Genomic DNA, 18080 nt, shown 5'->3' on the forward strand with positions numbered 1-18080 from the left:
ATCCACATGGCAAGGAGAAGTAGAATTTACTGAATAACACCATGTGCTTTGTGTTTTATATGCTCTATTTTCTTTTATCCTAACAGACCGCTCATTCACAGAATACAGTTCTCATTTGACAAATGAATAAACTGGAACCCAAGGGAGTTTAGCAGAATCATTCAGGTATGGGCTACAGAAAACCTAAAAGTGGCTTGGGCAAGTAAAGCATCATTTCTCAGGTAATAGGAAGTCTGGGGTGGGTAGCAGAGGCTAAAACAAAGGGTCAACACTGCCATGAGGGACTCAGGCTACTTCTGCCTCCCTGATATGCCATCCCCAGTACGTGGGGTTTATCCTTACTCTTTCAACGTGGCTGCTGGAACTCTGGATGTTATAAACACATTCCAGGTGGGAAGCTAAAGAACAAAGAATAAACAGGAAAGGGCCATGCCAGCCAAATCTGCCTCACTTTATCAAAATGACAATGGATTTTCTGGAATTTCTACCCAAAGCTTAATCTTCTTGTTCGGAACTCCATCCTTCCCATAACCACCTGTCTCTACAAGGGAAGCCAGTGAACTGAGTATTCTAAACTCAAGCGCAACCCTGAATAAAATCAGGGTTAATAAAGAGTTAATGTATGTAAAGTGCTTAGAATCAGATCTGACACAAAGTGCTACGTATTTAATAAATGAAGAAATGAAGGAATTAAGGAATGAAAGGATGAAGAAAGAAAACTGGGTACTGAGTAAGCAAATAGAATAATTTCACACGGAGACAAATGACTTGTATAAATTGCCCAGCTAATGAACAGTAGTGATATAATTTCCAACCAGACGTTTTCTCATTTTGAGGGAACTTTTCATTATTTCCTTTTCTTATTCTTACATAATAACATCCCCTAACCACACACAGTTTTAAAATTCCAACGTGATGATGCCTGTGAATGTCATGGGATTTTCATGAGCTGCTTCAAATATTAGTATTGAAAGTGAAGAACTCAGTTATAATAAGCAGGCCTGTCTAACCAATTTCATTCTCTAATGGGCTCCTTGGCTCTTCATGTCTCAGGCTGGAAAAAGGGCATTCACCGAAGCCCAACCTTGGCTTAAACTTAAGAATCCCAGACTATTGTAATTCTGCCACTTAATCTAGTGCCACAGATAAACTGGAAGTGAAAGCAGCACAGGACTCCCCAATAAATACTGACAAATGAGCACTTACCTATAATGTGGGGGCTGCCTTTTATTAGCTAGTTGTCCAACATTTCTAGGTTTTAGCCCTTAGGATAGTGAGTGATCCCAGTGTGTTACGTCAACTACTGACAGTACATCCATATATCAACACAGTTGGTAACCTTCTTTGTTTGACCTTAGAAGTCCTTAAAAATCATATATCATCCTCCAAATACAGACACACCAGGTCGACTTGAGTTTATCCTAGATGACAGAAGACAGACTCGAAGATCAGCTCTTATAAAAATTCATTACTGATGAATATTGAAATATTACTGGGAAATTAATCAGTATTATTAAACATCAAGAGATTAATGCTGGCTTGTTCTATGGCAGACAGAATTAACCACTACGGAAGAGCTATTAAAAGCGCTGATATAAAAAGTTTAAATATATATGTATAGAATGTGAAAATGACTAACTTTTCAAAGGTCAATCAAAGACAGGAAGCAAATGGGAAAGCTGAGAATGAAGGGTTCAGTGGTATAGAGTATTGTCTGTGGCCCTTCTCAACAGTCCTGTCACACCCACAGAGTTCATATTGACTTTACCTGAAGTACCTCTTTACTAATCAAAGAAAGGGAGTTTGGCTTTTTGCTTTAGCTGAGATCCACTGCGGATTCAGTGGATATCCACCGACTAGGTTGAGACCTTAAAAACCCAATCAAATAATGAAATCCCATCCCTTCCCCAAAAAGAAATTACTGTTTTCTTTTCATGTGAATTATGACTAGTTTAAACCCCAATGGCTATTCAGTTTCTCCTCACAGAAGACAAATATTTGCTAATTAAGGGTAAGAACAGATAGAACCAGAAGATCAATCTGCTTATACCTTACTAGAAATTATACAAGCAATTTTTTTATAAGACATTTAGAAATTCTTGTCTTCCACACACACTGACACCATTATCATACTTTAATCTGCCTTCCTTTGTGAGATTATGATGCAGTGTGAGTCCCAGAAAGAGAACAAAGAATGACTTCTGTTCCAGACACTCTTGAACTATTCCGCCCTGCATCCTGTGTAATCTCCAATCCACCCTCTGAATAGACTCCCCAGGTGTGAATATGGGTTCCACTACACTCCTAGTATGGTTTCAAACAAGACATTTCTTCTTTTAAGTCAGTTTCCTCTTCTACAATACAATGATCTTGATACTGTGCATACCACAGACTGGTGGTTAGACTTAAAAGAGAATAACATGTGAGGTGTTTAACATAACTCCTGGATATCTAACAAATAGCCAACATGTAATACCAGTTATTACTTAAAGCAGAATAAAGTGCTCTGTCTTAGGTAGATGGCATCGAATCTTCTTATAATGGATTTAGAGTACATTCACATGCAATATTTTTTCCCACTCTATCCTTTCAAGAAATTAATATGCGGCCTAACTATATGAATACAGTCCTAAGAATCCCAATGTATCTTAAGGCAAAACCCATTCTCCAGCACTCAGTGGCTCACTATCTGATTAATGGGTTAATTCCTTTCCTTTGCTTCTGGAATAGAGTGATATAGTAAAAGGAATGCAGACCTATCATCTGAGTAGGAAGCATCATCTATTCCAAGATGAAAGGTAAGATCTTTAGGGAATGTCAGAGCCCCCTGTTCATAAGCTTCAGTACATAAATGGATATGTATCAAGGTGCCTCTCATTTGCTTTAGTAAAACCTCCCTTTGAGAGACATTAATTAAAATATTTAGGGATCACAGCTGAGTCCACAATTTGAGTAGAAGCCAGATATTGAAAAAGGTCTCTCTTTCACTGTGTTATTTATTGTTGGTAGAAATATTCCAGCTGCCGCTCAGAGTGCTAAAACAACACTTCAGAGATGTCATGCATTTAATCTTCCCCTGTCCCATGAGGACCAGAGAAATGAGTCAAGATGTAAAATGATTCTCCTGCAGACATTCTGATGCAGCAACAGTGGAATGAGGAGAAAAAGACATTCTGGTCTCAAGCACCAAACCCAGAGTATAAAAGGTCTCTAAGAACACAGGGACAGACCTGGCCCCAAATCCAAATTATTGTGCCAAATGGCCAATATCTGTGACCTTTCTAAACATCACTGTGTCAAATGCATCAACAAATTTTGATGAATAATTTCACATCTAGAATTCTCTTCTAATAAAATGATCAGAGTCGACATATCTCTCACTCTCAAATCTCTATTCTACCCACACTCAAATCTCTCTTTTAAACTTCAGAAACAAAATTCTTCAAGAATATATCACAGCTTTTAAACGTATCCCTCCTGGGGTGCCTGAGTGGCTCAGTCGGTTAGACACCTGACTCTTGGCTCAGGTTGTGATCTCACAGTCATGGGATAGAGTCCCACGTCAGCTCTCAGGCTCCTTCTTGGCACAGAGGCTGCCTCAGGTTCTCTCTCCCTTCCCTCCCTGCCCCCTCACTCTCTCTCTCCCAAATAAATAAAAATCGTTAAAAACAAACAAACAAATCTACTCCTCCCTACATTGGCCTCTCTAAGCACATGGCACCACAACCTCCCCCAAGGAACACCATCTTTGACTGTTTCTCCTTCCTAACTTTCTGAGTAAAACCATCACGTCTTATCAGCATTATTTAAAAGGAAAAAAAAATCCTTTTTCTCCATCCTAATTCCCAATCTCCTACTACATTAGGTCCAGCTATCATCATCTATGCTTTGCTTATGGGAATCATTTTCTAACCAGACTCTTTGTCTGCTTTGCTCCCCCACCAATGTAATCCCCACAAAGTCACCACTAATCTTTCAGAATGCATTTCTAATTATGTTGTCCCCCCTAAGCCCATGGCTAAAATATTTTAAAGATTTTCACTGCCTTCAGAATAAAGAACAAATTCCTTAAAATTTTGTAAAAGTCTTTTCTTGATCTGGCCCAAGTTGTCTTCTCAAGAAGCCTATTATCACTCAACGTTCTAGATATCCTGAATTACTTGTAGTTTTTCTAACTCATAAGTTTCTTTCTTGTTCATAGGTATTTGCACTTCCTGATGACTACACTTAGAAGAGTGGCTCCTTCCCCAGTATTTTCATTTATCTGGTTAATTCTTATTCACCTTTCAGATTTCAGTCTAAAGACTGCCTCTTCCTTAAAGTTTTCTCTGACTTTAGGGCGCCTGGGTAGCTCAGCTGGTTAAGCATCTGACTCTTAGTTTCAGCTGAGGCCCTGATCTCAGGGTTGTGAGATGGAGGCCCTCCTCAGGCTCCGCACTGAGGCATCTGCATAAGGCTCTCTCAGCCATTCCCCTCTGCGTGTTCTGTCTCTAAAATAGATTTTTTTTAAAGATTTAATTTATTTACTTGACAGAGAGAGAGAGACACAGAGAGAGAGTGAACACAAGCAAGCAGGGGGAGTGGGAGAGGGAGAAGCAGACTTCCCGCCGAGCACAGAGCCAGACACAGGGCTGAATCCCAGGACCATGGGATCATGACCTGAGCCGAAGGCAGATGCTTAACGACTGAGCCACCCAGGTGCCCCTAAATAAATAGATCTTTTAAAAAAAAAAGTTTTCTCTGACTTCCAAATTTACCCAGTACTTATATGCCCCCAGCACTTTTCACACAATAATGTAATTGCCATTTTTTCCTATTCCTTTCTAGACTTCTGCTTTTACATGATTATTAAATTCAGCAACTTCATTTGTTGAGTTTTCAATGCATAAAACAGGTTCTCACACAAAATAAGTATTCAATAAAGAATCTTAGATAAATACTAATATATTCATCAAGGTTTGATTACAAAAACAAAAAAAAATTGGTAACTCTGCAAAATGCCAAAATATAGAAATGGGTAAACAAACTGGGGCACATATATAAGGTAAAAATTAGCATTTTTCCTTTTCAAAATTAAAAAAAAAGGTTTTTTAAATTCTTCACAGACAGGAGCACAGAAATGACAAAATACTGAGTAAAAATCAAACAAAATCTGCATTACCAGTATGATGTTAATTAGATAGATAGATAATAGATGATAGATAGACTGAAAAATACACAAAATATGATGACAGTTTTTTATTTGTCTTATGTATAATTTTTATTTGCTTATTAGACTTTGAAGTGTATTTCTGATTTCTTGTGATGAATCAAATAAAAAATAATAGAAGAGTAAAAGGGCTGCTGTGAATTCTGACTTCACCTGGGCCAGTATCCATAACCAAAGAAGTCACATTTGCCGGAGCACCTGGGTGGCTCAGTGGGTTAAGCCTCTGCCTTTAGCTCAGGTCGTGGTCCCAAGGTCCTGGGATCAAGCCCCGCATCAGGCTCTCTGCTCAGCAGGGAGCCTGCTCCCCCACCCCTGCCTGCCTCTCTGTCTACTTATGATCTCTCTCTGTCAAATAAATAAATAAAATCTTGAGAAAAAAAAAAAAGAGAGGTCACATTTGCCGACGTGGAGTAGCACAGCTGGAATCTCAGAGCTAACGCCAAAGGTTAGGTGGGTGGAATACACTGGGGTCTGACACTAGTATCAAAGGCAGGAATGAAAACCAGGCAGCCCAGAGCAAGTCCAGAAGGTGGAACTCAGTGAACGGCCAAGAGAAATGTCCCAGAATAGCTCCTAGAATCATAAATTAAAACAATAACAATGTAGTCTGGATCTGGGTGGGCCAACAATGCCAAAATAAGGAAACTCAACAGATCAATTTCTGCAAGCAGAGAGAAATCTGAGCTCCTCCTTAGGAACTGAAGTAGTCAGTCTTCCATGGCCTAGATTAGATATGCACAGTCAGAATTAGGGTAATGATTTGGGGGCATGAGGGTAAATATAAGATACATCCACTGATGTCAATAAAACTCATACTGGACCCCACTGGCTAACATAAATTAATTCCTCCATATATCTTCTTCAAAACGTGCACAAGGCCTAGACAGGGACTAAAGCAGTAAATGACGGAATCATTTTATGCTTTAGAAGGGTTTCTTTGATAAAGACAATGTTCCAGCATTCTTCAGTAATTTTCAAAATGGAACTAAATAATAAATGCTCTCTTCGAGAAGAACAATTACCTGGTTAAATTAAAGAATGTTTTCTTAGGAGGATTGCAATTAAAAATAGAGGGCAAGAGAAACTTGCCTTAGCCATTTGCCATCACCCCAGGGTTTGTTGATCAACTTTATGCCTCATTTATGTCTCCATAAATCATACCGTGGAATTAAGTGTGTGGCTGACATGAATACTGCCCACTTTGCAAAGGAAAAGACAAGGAGAAAGAAAAACTTTATGCCAAAGCATGACGCTATCGTACAAAAATTCTTTATAATTATTATCTCTGCTTCCTCACAAAAATGAGATTACTCTCTTGGTGGATGTCATAGAATTGAGGCTTTGAAATGGAGATGCCAAGCTGTAAATTACATTTCTGAATCAATTATGCCTCTATCAGAAAGGCTATAAATAACATGCAGAATTACCAGATGTGTAATTTTTTGTTACACTTGAACATTTGGCGCGTTTAGAATGTCTAAGTGAGGGACTTGGGTTAATCTGTGAATTTCACGGATTCATCTGACAAGACAGCAGAAAAATGTGGGTGAGAATTATGATGACCTTGCTTCAAGGAGATTTATCAGAACAAGGTCGACTCAAGAATTTTCCTGCATTTTTCTGAAAAGAGACTCAGATGGGAAACAATCCTGGAGCCCCTTGGTGTTCCTTGGGCTGAATTCTCGAAAGAGTTAGCAAAGGACACTTTTGGCTTCAGATGGGTTACTTGAGCAAAATATAATTCATGGGAGAGCCTTTCATCTGACAGCTTTACACTGATTTTATTTTGTCACCTTCTTGAGAAGTCTAAGCAAGAAACTGTTGACCTGTGTGCTGTGACCAGGCTCAGCATCCGAAACTGAAACATCAAACAGTGGATACATATAAGGGCTAGAGTTTATCAAGTAGCCTCAGGCAGTGACCTTCCCAGAAATCTCACTTATTCCTGGGTCTGTTACATCTTAGCATTTTTTCCCCCTGTGGCAAGTTAAGCTTTTATTACTCTTATTTGTAGGCGAGCATTTGTGTTATTAAATTTAGAAGCTGTCAGTAATAGGACTAAGGGAAAAATATCCCTCTCCATTTAGGAGAATTTTATACCTACCTTCTCCTGAAAAATGCTCAGGTCACGTAGGAGCTTGTTACTACACTAAAGGAAATCTGGCTCCTTCAGTGGACTTAGGTAAATACTACACAATCAAATAAATTTTTATCAGTCATGCCTAGAGTTGACTACTGCTTCTTAAAGCTAGGAAATGGAATTAGTCTCTGCATTTTTTTTCTTCCTTAGCGCAGCATAATAAAACGAACAAAAAAGATGAAATCTGCTGGAGTCTGAGAGATAAAATATATCTCAGATCATAATGTTGAAAATGCCACACGATGGTTCCAACCCAACTCCGTTTTCTTACCCATACAATGGATATAATGGCATCTAAATTCCGGCGTTATTTTTTAAATTAAATTGGATAATGTTTGCCAGAGATTTTTCATCATTCCCTATGGGTCCTAGAGGAAGTAGTTCTCACTATCATTTAGAGAACTCTTTTTCCTCCTTCTTCTTCAATTCTACATGCCTCTTCCCACATTTACCTTCCACCCACAATCGCCTGCTCCCAGGAAGAAGCGGTGCTTAACAGTTAAGAGCTTAAACCCCGTCTGGTTTTGGATCCTAGTTCAGACACTCATCGGCTTCTTGAGCTTCAGCTCAATATATAACCGACCTCTGCCTCTATTTTCTCAACTGTTAAATGGGGATAATAATAGTAACCGCCTCCCAGAGAGGATACTTTCCTTACCCAGGCAATGCTTGTTTTCAGGAATTATTGGGATAAAACAGGGAAAGCGCTCAGGACACTGCCTGGCACGTAAGAGCACACAGTAAGTGCTGCTTCTCCTACAAATACGTTTAACATTTGTTGAACCCATTCTCCCTCCTCTATTTTGTAGGCTTCAAACTTCCATTTGCATGGAACCCCTGCAACGTTCGAGAAATGTGTTGACTTCTCCTAGTTAAAATGGTCATCCCCAGCTTTTGAGTAAGAGGATACAAAGTGGACCAGTGACTGGACCTCAGAAGAACATTGGCAGATGTCAAAGCTAATGCACTTAGCGAAGGAAAAATCAGGCTAAGCTATCATAATGGGATGCACCCGCACCACGTAAGGTATGACTATGAAGGCTAGTAGCAAATCCTCCAAAAAAGTAAGCAAGAGGAAATAGGAGATGAAGAGGGGACCACAATCATGTTCGTGCATGTGATATTCTAGAGGGCTGTTCTTTAAGGAGCAGGAGCTCACCCCTCAACAGGCCTCTTATATCCTGATTTCAATTATTAGAAAACTAGCCCCTGTGCCTTTTTAGAAAGCTACTAATAAGGACCTGCTTATGAAGCCTTGAAAGCACTGTGTTTTTTGTTCTGATGGAGAGATGCATCCAAACACAATGGATTATCTCCTCAACAAGGATGAGAAAAAACCCATGGTCTGGGCTTTGTAATATGCAAAAGTATAAACAATCTGATTTGTTTTGTTTCTCTTTAATAACTGGCACCTTCTTTTATTTTTTCATTGACAGCAACAAGACGTCTTGCCCCATCTTCCAGAAAGTGGTAGTTTTTATGTTCATAGAGTTGCCGCTATTCTTTTCTTCGATCTCCTGCTGAGTTCTTAGGTGTTCAGAATGGTTTGATAGCTATCTAGCTGAATTCCTGGGATGAGATGAAATTTCGGTCTCCTTCTCCTCTGCCACCTTGGACTACCCCCTGAATTATTTTTTTTTTTAAATACTGGGGGACAAGTTGTCACATCAGAACTTGTTCATGCATTTGCCCTCATAACAGATCTGTGAAGATGTGTTAACTCAAGAGTCAACGTTTCAACCAAATCCCAAAGATCCTGCAATATTCCAATGAACACTTTGCATATGGTTACCCTCAGAATAAAGGATTTTTTCTCCCATTTAAGGATAATAATAGAGTAATATCAAGCTTCCACACTGAGGTATACTTGTCACATCGTATCACATTATACTGATAATTTGCACATTAAACATTCTTATTTGCTTAAAACATGCTGTTTTGCTCCTCTCTGAATGACAGCTTTTTGGGAATAGAAAGAGAAACATTAAAATCTTAGAGTTTACTCTTTAAAGCATATAGTCATCAGATATGAGTCATAGAAAGAAAATTGATGGGGTCAAATCTTCTCTTTTGCTAACAGTGAAATGTGAGTAAATAAAAAGGAAAATTGAAGGATTCTATCAGTAAAATACATGATACAAGTTTAGTACAACTCACACAAATTTAAAGCAAAAGTAGGACAGCACAGAAAAAACTAAGTACATTTGTAATTTAATGCTTAGTCAAACAGATGAATTGACTATGAAGACAAAAACAATTATTCTCACAATGTGAACATATTTAAAGATATGGCCTGTGGAGCATAGTAACACATGCAAGGCTATAATTTCTGAGTTAGTTTTTTGCTCTTGTTTCTTTCATAGGATAAATAGTCCTAAATTGATTATAAGCAGAAAATGAAAGGTCTGAGCCTTCACTGCTAAACTTATGTGCACCTATTTTAAAAACTTATTAAAAAGATAGTTCTGGTAGTATGTGAGCATATTTTGGATGAACGAAAAAAAAGTCCCATTGTTACTGAAAATCTCTGACCCACTGAGGAAATTTTATTAAAAAGTGATTTTGGTAATTGACTTTATTCTCATCATGGTTTCATGCAAGATGATATACAGAGAGAGGAAGATGAGCATATAGATTTGGAAAATAGGAACCAGTGATGGAAACACAGCATTTACCCCAGATCTAACTTTGATGAGGAACAGAAGTGAGGCAGCTGATGCTGTGATTCAGGCAATGTTAGCAGAGAATTCATTCCCACAGGTATTCAGATGAACCTATGTAGCTGACCAATAAAAATGGCAATCTCAATGCAAAAAAAAAAAAAATTTAATTCTGTATATTCTCATTTATTACATTAGTACCTTGTTTGTAATATTATATCTAATATGTTTTCCTCTAAAATGTAGCTAGATGACAAAACTAATCCAGATTGTGGCTGGCTGATTTATTCTGTTGGGCCCATATTATATAGTTCAAATTTAAAGAAGTATAATTAGGTTAGTAGCAGTCCACAGGTTTGGTTTTGTTTTGTAATACTTATTTATTTTAAAGCAAGAGAGTGTGACCAGAAGGAGGGGCAGAGGGAGAGGAAGAGACTGACAAGCAGACTTGAGAGCCTGACTCAGGGCTTCATCTCACGACCCTGAGATCATGACCTGAGCTGATAGCAAGAATCGGTCGCTTAACTAACTGAGCCACCCAGGCGCGCCTACAGTTTTGTTTTGTTTTGTTTTGTTTTGTTTTGTTTTTTCTTAATCAGAACTGATTTTATAAGGCACTTTCACAAATGCCACACAGTGAACTGTTGAATATGCTCTTGTTCACTTACCACATTTCTTGTAACAAGATCCTTGCAAGATGGGTAAGCTTCTCAATGAGGATCTTGGCTCCTGTGGTCTCATCCCCTTCCCTACATTTCAAAGAAGGATGGTGATCTGGATTAACCACACTCTGGGATGATGTGACATGTCACAGACTGAGAGACTGGGAATGTCAAAGGAGTGAAAAAATCAAGCATCCCACTAAATACTCTCTCTTCACCCATGTGGTTAATGGAAATAGGCCATGAGAATATTGGGAGCAACCCAGGGTATATAGAAGGGCCACCACTATGCTGGCTTCAGGTTTAAGCCATTTTCCTCTAGTCCTCAGGCAGGCGTGCTCAGACCTGGATGGCAAGAGCTTAGGTACGTGTTTTGGCTATACCAAGGTATGGCAGTGTAAGTGTCTAGGGAAGAAGGTCCACATTTATAGATAAAGCCAAACCTTCAACTGGTAATAATGTGTTTCTACAGCTTGCTTGTACCAGAAATTCACAAGGAAGAAGAATTTCTAGAGAAGCTCTATTTCTAGCAGTTTCTTTTTTTTTTTTTTTTAAGATTTTATTTATTTATTTGGCAGAGAGAGACACAGCGAGAGAGGGAACACAAGAAGGGGGAGTGGGAGAGGGAGATGCAGGCTTCCCGCCAAGCAGGGAGCCTAACGTGGGGCTTGATCCTAGCACCCTGGGATCATGACCTGAGCTGAAGGCAGCCACTTAACTGCTGAGACACTTAACTACTCAGCCACCCAGGTGCCCCTTCCAGCAATTTCAACCACTATGAGTATATGTCCAGAAAATTTCCTATCTCTGTGGAGACAGAATTCCTAGGGCATTTCCCATAATTCCTTTTCTGAATGAGGAACAGGCTTGTGTTACATTCTTTATCTTCTTTACATTTTTTTCACTTCATATTTTGATAGACGGCTTAAGGGACTTAAAGCAAAGTCACTGTCATTCTGTTCATGATAAAATTATGAGAACAAATGAGAGAACACACACTCATGCTTACACAATCATAACTCACAGATTTCTTCATCTTTTCTTCATGTGCTTAAATTAGCCACACAAATCACTTTTCAAAGCATATAGAGACGCCTACTCATAATTTCACAGGTTTTATGCACAGTATTGGCATTATGAAGGAAAATGTCAAAGATCTTCTACGGAAATAATTTGGCCAATAACAGAATGTGGACTCATGGCAATAATTTACACAGAAAATAGATTCAAGTTAACAAACATTTAACAACTTAAACAGTGACCAATTGATAATTTTCGTTGGTAGCCAATAGAAAATTCTGAATTTGTGAAGGGTTCATTATTCCTTGACCAACAACTGTTCACCACAGTTCATATAAACATTTGAAAAGATAAACTGGGCATATTACCCTCTTACAGACACAAGTAATTTCTGGTTTCATTCAAATAAAGAAAATTAGTACTTCTTTTATTCATTTTATTTTTCCTTTTCTTGCTGTTGCATTTTGACAAAGTACAGTGGGATAACTTTTTTAAGCCAATGAGACCTGAGTTCAATTCCACATGAACTACTTATTAAATGTTTGATCCTGAGCAAGCTGCTTAATTTCACAAGTTTACTCATCTATACAGTGGGAATGCTTATGGATGCTACTTACAAATAAGTCTACTGAGAGAATTAAATGAGCAAATACTCACTAAAGATATTCAACAAACACTGGGTCCTCTGTACTTAAGGCATTGTACAGGCATGAAAAAGTTACAAAGATATTTATGGGACACTTACTACTTTTAAATAAATTAGTTTAGTAAGAGATTATATATATATATATATATTTAAGATTTCATGTATTTGAGAGAATGAGTGCATTAGTAGGGGGCAGGGCAGAGGGAGAGAATCTTCAAGCAGAGTCCCTGCTGAGCACAGAGCCTGACATGGGGCTCCATATCACAACCCTGAAACCATGACCTGAGCCCAAATCAAGAGTCGGAGGCTTGGGGCGCCTGGGTGGCTCAGTGGGTTAAGCTGCTGCCTTCGGCTCAGGTCATGATCCCGGGTCCTGGAATCGAGTCCCCCATCGGGCTCTCTGCTTGGCAGGAAGCCTGTTCCTCCCCCCACCCCTCTGCCTGCCTCTCTGCCTACTTGTGATCTCTGTCTGTAAAATAAATAAATAAAATATTTAAAAAAAAAAAAAAGAGTCGGAGGCTTAACTGATGGAGCCACCCAGGTGCCCCAAAGATTATATTTAAATAATTAATTTTTATTATTTTCAAATCATATTATTGGGACACAATGTGAAGATTGAATTAGGTTGCTCTTCAACCATGTCTGCCCCTTCTGTCATCAGATTCTTCTTTGCACCACTCACACCCTAGAACAGAGACCATTTTTCTTGACTGACAAATCCATACCCCCTTGGCAATATTCACCACCCTAGTGCACATTCCCTTGAGTATGTGTTCTCTGTTATTAGGAAACACTGACATTTAAAGGAACTAAACAGTAATATTTGTGCGAACAGAGACTGTATTTTTGTTAAGTATTTTATTATTAGGAAATAATAAGTATTCAATAAATTTTGGTTATGTGAATGAATGTCTGCTTTGTTCCCAAAACCCCACTAGAAGAAGTTGACTATGTGTTTTCCCAGTCAGTTCTCCAAAGAATCCTGAGAGTGAAATATAAATACTGTTTTACATGAAGAAAATCAAGTTTCAAAAACCCTTTTTAAGTAAAAAAAAAAAAAAAAAAAGTAAATAAGACTCTTTTTATGTAAAAAAAAAAGAAAGAAAGAAAAAGAAAATCAAGGTTCAGAGATAATTATTGACCTGCCAACCTCTCATATATGCTAAAAGATTGTGTTCATCTTTATGCCAGATCTATGTAACTCCAAAGTTCCTGTGCTAGCATCTACTTTAGCATTCTCTCTCCCTGCATGAGGTTCAGTTCATCACAAGATAACAACAACAACAACAAAAAAACTATTGATAAATGCATTAGTGAAAACTTTAATGACCTCCTGTCCAGAGAATAATAATGGACTGAGCATCCCCACTTAAGAGATGAAGTAATTATAATAATAACGAATATCCATAGTAATAATCATTGATAGCTTCAACTTCTGTTAGAGTTCCTTAAAATTTACAATTACTTTACACATTTGATTTGACTTGCCCACTGTCACATGCCTATAAGTGATATGGCCAGATTTCTCTGTGATGCTGAAGACCCTCCATGAAATCATTCCTCATCCCCTAAAACATGCCTGCAATGTTGAAGAGGCAGGAACTTTGTCTGGACATTGCTTGAGAGCCCTCTTACAAACTGAGCGAAGGACTCTTTCTTAATTGCCCTCTGTTTCATTCCACTCTGACAACCCCAGGACACGAGTAGGAAGACCCCCTTCTGTTCAATGAAGGCTGGTAATAAATAAGCCTGGAAATGGCCATGGATACTGGTAAGGTTTACTTCTTCAACGCTTGATAGCACCAAGTGCTTCGCCGGCACGAGTATTCTATAATCCTCCCTCTTTGGATAACAACAAACATTTTACAAACAAACAACAAACATTATCTTTGGATAACAACAAACATTTCAAAGGAACCAAAAAATATTAATTCTGTAAAATGCTTTGAAAACATATCGGGGGGCTCCTGGGTGACTCAGTCATGAAGCGGCTGCCTTCAGCTCATGATCCCAGGGTCCTGGGACTGAGCCCCTCATCAGGTACCCTTCTCCACAGGAAGCCTGCTTCTCCCTCTCTTACTCCCCCTGCTTGTGTTCCCTCTCTCACCGTCTCTCTCTGTCAATAAATAAATAAATAAATAATAAAATCTTTAAAAAAAAAAAAAAGGAAAGGAAAGGAAATATAATGGGTCTGATCTAACCACTTTGCAGAAGAAGAAAAAGTCAAGACTGATGAGAAAGTCAAGATTAAGAACATTTCTTTCCTTCCTCCTTGCTTTCCTTCTACAATAATTCATTATCTATCATTTGAAAATGACAATGTAGGATTCAAAAGACACCTCAAAAGATAGATTGTTTTCCTATGTTTTTGTATGTGTGTATCTGTGGGGTGGGGGGGCACATATGTGTGTGTGTTTTCCAAACAGGGTTCTTGCCACTGAAGATATAAGGTTGATCTTCCAGGAATTCACTGTCTATTATTAGAGAAGTCAAGTCAGAAATAATCACCAAAAAAATTCATAGTCACACAGGTCATGATAGCGATATTGTCAAGATTGAGTACCTCTCCTTTGAGCCAAATCAGCTTGTTGGTGCCTTCTGTTTCTTAGTCTATAGCTTGTTTCTTCCCTCCAGATTGATTCTTATTGCCTTGTCAATTGCAGCCCTCCTAGGAGACCAGAGTAGATGACATGGTAACCCAGAGCAGACCTCAGGGACCAGCCCCTGTAGCCGGGACTATGACACTTTCCTTCCATTAACCCTGACTGAGTACTAAAGATGGAACATTTTGGTTTACAATTCCCTAAACACCTCTTGAGTTCAGCTTGCCTCAAGTAGGACCATACATCAGAATTACATTTTCCCTAGCTCCGATGCCTTATATTCTGGTTAGTTCCAGGGGTTCAGGTTTCAAGCACCACACCTTGTTCTTAAAAGTCACTCTTTCAAATATTCATGATGTTCTATTTGTTTGTTTTTAAACTCAGTGGAAGAGATTAAACAGAAATTTTAATCCATTTAAGAAGAAGCTAGTAGAGAAGCTGGATTATAATTAGTACCATCGCTAAGTATAGGACTTCTGTTTGCCTGAAGGCTAATTGCCTACATCATTCAATATTTATAGCTGATACGGGCCACTGGTATCCATTTTTTTAAAGACTATATTTATTTATTTGAGATACAGAGAGTGAGCGAGTGAGAGAGAGAGGAAGAGAGAGAGAGAGCACAAGCAGTTGGCAGAGGCAGAGGGAGAGGGAAAAGCAGACTCCCTGCTCAGCAGGGAGCCCAACCTGGGGCTTGATCCCAGGACCCTGGGATCACTGACCTGAGCCAAATGCAGATGCTTATCCAACTGAGCCAACCAGGTGCCCCACTGGTATCCATTTCTGCATCTAGTGAATGCTTTAGAGAAGGGGATTACATAAAACTTTAACCAACATGTTCTTTCCTTCTTCTCAAAATAACAAACCTGTAATACTATAAAGTATACAGGAATAAATTTTAGAAAGAACAGGTATACATCAGATTAGGGCTAGCCATTAGCCAATATTTTTAAAGAAGTAATGGACATCATAGCACAACAATGATCAACCACAAAACTCACTAAATATACACAAAATATATATATCTCCTATCTGAGTCAATCTTAACATCCTATCTGTTATGCATACTGAGAATATTTATTTCCATGAAGAAATAACATTAATAAGAAGAATAAGAAGATTCTATCAGGTTTCTGTTACTGACATTTTTTTGGTTGTTTTTTTTTTTTTAAGATTTTATTTATTTATTTGACAGACAGAAATCACAAGTAGGCAGAGAGGCAGGCAGAGAGAGAGGAGGAAGCAGGCTCTCTGCTGAGCAAAGAGCCCGATGTGGGGCTCGATCCCAGGACCCTGAGATCATGACCTGAGCCGAAGGCAGAGGCTTTAACCCACTGAGCCACCCAGGAGCCCCTGTTACTGACATTTTTAATCACACACTAGCTCAGGTTTCCTAAGTAGCCAACACACTCAAGGCTTATGCTACATCTAATAACAGTCACTTAGACCCTTCTGGTTTAAACCATAAAAACGTTTTGTGTCTGAGAGAAAGAGAAACAAATAAACAAAACAAAACAAAAAAATAGATGGGTGGTATTTCTAATTCGAATCTGTCTTTGCCATGTACTAATCTTTTTTATCACATCCTGGAGCAAGAACAAATTATTGCTGAAATAGGTAAATATCTTAGAAGAGTTGTGTTAGGTAATATAATAAAACACCCTCAATAAATATTTTTTCTGAATCATTTGTATAATACATATTTTCCAATGACTGCCCTGTCCCATTCACCATGCAACTTCTGAGAAGCCATGGGGTATAAGACTTAATCTCTCTTTCGGAGTCATCCAAGCCTCTCTTTTGGAGCCATGCAAACAAATAGTTAAATGCCATCGCCAGGACAATTGTCTTCTCTTTCTCTCTCCTCCAACCATCCAAGATGTAGAAAGGAAAGAAGTCCAAGGGAACGAAGTCGGCCTCAGCCCCTGCTGTTGTGAGGCAGCAGGAACCCAAGTAGGTGGTCAATCCCCTATTTGAGAAAAGATCCAAGAACTGAACAGGACATCCAGCCCAAAAGGGACTTCACCTGCTTTGTCCAATGGCCCTGCTATTGGCTGCAGCAGCAAAGGGCTAGTCTCTGGAGACATCTCAAAGTGCCCCCCGTGGTTAACCAGTACACCCAGGCCTTGGACCACCAAATAGCTACTCAGCTGCTTAAGCCGGCCCCCAAACACAGACCAGAGACAAAGCAAGAGAAGAAGCAGATTGTTGGCCCAGGCTGAGAATTTAAAGCTGCTGGTGAAGGGGCGGTCCCCACTAAGAGGCCAGCTGTCCTTCAAGCAGGGGTTATGACTGTCACCACATTGGTGGAAAACAGGAAGGCTCAGCTGATAGCAACTGTGCATGATGTGAATCCCAGTGAGCTGGTTGTCTTCCTGCCTGCCTTACGTTGTGAGAAGCGGTTCCCTAGCACCTTATCAAGGGGAGGGCCAGGCTGGGCTTCTGGTCCACAGGAAGACTTGCACCACTGTTGCCCTCACACAGCGTAACTCAGAAGACAAAGGAGCTCTGGCTAAGCTGGTGGAATCTATCAGGACCAATTGCAATGACAGATATGATGAGTTCGGCCATCACTGGGGAGGCAACCTTCTGCGTCCGAAGTCAGTGGCTCACGTTGTCAAGCTGGAAAAGGCAAAAGCTGAAGAACAGGCCACCCAACTGGGCTAAGCGTACACTGCTGAATTGTCTGTACATAAAAGTAATCAGAAGTTCTCTTTCAAAAAAATACACCATTGCCAGAATAACAGTACAGGTGCAAACAAACATGATGTCACAGAAGAAAAAATAAATGACTCTGATCTGCGGGGAGTCAGGAAGGGTAATAGGAGGTGACAGCAGTGGAATGAAGAAGAGCATATGAGGTGTATGTGTGGGGAGAACAGAAAGAGACAAGTGGAAAGTGGGAGGCTGGAGAACCCTGGTGGGATTAACCACAAGTTGCCGAACCATGAGCGCAAAGGAGAGCAGAAGTGGAGGGAGAGAACTAATGCTATTCCTGTTCCCACATACTGGTACCTACTGCATAGATACAGTTGTTCAGAAAAAAAAATTATTAAAAATTAAACTGTTATTACTTTTTGGGTTCCTGGGTGGCTCAGTCGGTTAAGTATCTGCTTTCAGCTCAGTTTGTGATCCCAGGG

General features: G+C 39.3%; 1 pseudogene across 1 annotated transcript in view; it reads left to right on the top strand.

The window, feature by feature from the left end:
- Positions 1–17607, top strand: part of LOC308358334 (large ribosomal subunit protein eL8-like) — a 100071-nt pseudogene extending 82464 nt beyond the window's left edge. Inside the window, exon 3 of the transcript in view lies at positions 16826–17607. The product of the transcript in view is annotated as a large ribosomal subunit protein eL8-like (transcript). The remainder of the gene's footprint in view (positions 1–16825) is intronic.
- The last annotated feature ends 473 nt before the right edge of the window (positions 17608–18080 follow it).

This window comes from Martes martes (genome assembly GCF_963455335.1).
Source record: "Martes martes genome assembly, chromosome: 17".
Taxonomy (NCBI): domain Eukaryota; kingdom Metazoa; phylum Chordata; class Mammalia; order Carnivora; family Mustelidae; genus Martes; species Martes martes.